This window comes from Wasmannia auropunctata, unplaced genomic scaffold (assembly GCF_000956235.1).
Source record: "Wasmannia auropunctata unplaced genomic scaffold, wasmannia.A_1.0 LD336088.1, whole genome shotgun sequence".
Taxonomy (NCBI): domain Eukaryota; kingdom Metazoa; phylum Arthropoda; class Insecta; order Hymenoptera; family Formicidae; genus Wasmannia; species Wasmannia auropunctata.
In genome coordinates, this window is record NW_012026802.1 from 4,152,342 (window position 1) to 4,153,410 (window position 1,069).

Below are 1,069 nucleotides of genomic sequence, written 5' to 3' on the forward strand. Positions count from 1 at the left end.
TTCTTTTTTGTACTTGCGTAAGAGTGTTTCTTGTATTTTTCAATTTTTTTCTTAGTATCATAATTTCTTTTGCTTGTTTGTCCAATAAACTTCTGTTGCATTTTTTTGATGATACTGCTTCATCTTCTTCTATTGTTTCTTGATGGCTATAACTTGTTGATGGTGAATTTTGTAATTCCTGCTTAAGTAAAAGTATAAGCTAATGTATTTAAACTTTTAGAAAGGAAGCTTACGATAAAGTTATACTTACTGTAAATGATCGCACTTCAAATAACTGACCAGAATTCTTTTCTATAACTGTATCAGAATCGTCAATGGTACTAGGATTAATTTGACTGTTGCACTTTTCTAATAATACTTCATCTTTTTCTATTGATTCTTGATGGCTATAACTTGTTGATGGTGAATTTTGTAATTCCTGCTTAAAGTAAACACATAATGCATTAAAACTTTTAGAAAGAAAGCATATGGTAAAGTCACATTTACTGTAATTAATCGCATTTCGAACGGAGACATTTTGTTAGTCTGTTTTTTTTAAATAAAATCCAAAAATTGTCGGTACTGCATTAGGTTTCAGTTTCTTAAGAGGATGCTGAAAGGTCGGAAATTACCGACAATTGCAGTTGGAATGATAACTTCGAAAATACTGAACGGAATTAAAATCGCTTTTACAGGATTGAACTAGACATAAAATGTAATGGGGCGAGCTATTTTTTTGTAGTAAAAACGACAAAAAATTAAAAAATTACCTTTTTTCGGGTCGTCCAGCAAACGTAACCTATCACCTGACATACACATGTCATTAGTATAAAAGTTCTGTAGCTCATATGTACAAAATAAGTAGCTCGCCCCATTCGGCTTACAGGAATAAATAATACAAGACCTTTTGAGCTACGATTAAAAGCGTAGAAAAAGATTTATCGTTCCAACTGCAATTTGTGATAATTCGTACGCTTAGGTGACACACACAACGATAAACAGAGCAGTACATGTGTCTAACTGTAGGTGATCGATCTTGTGAGAGATGGCGTTGCAGAAAAAAGGGCGCGTCGGTAAATTCGCACACAGA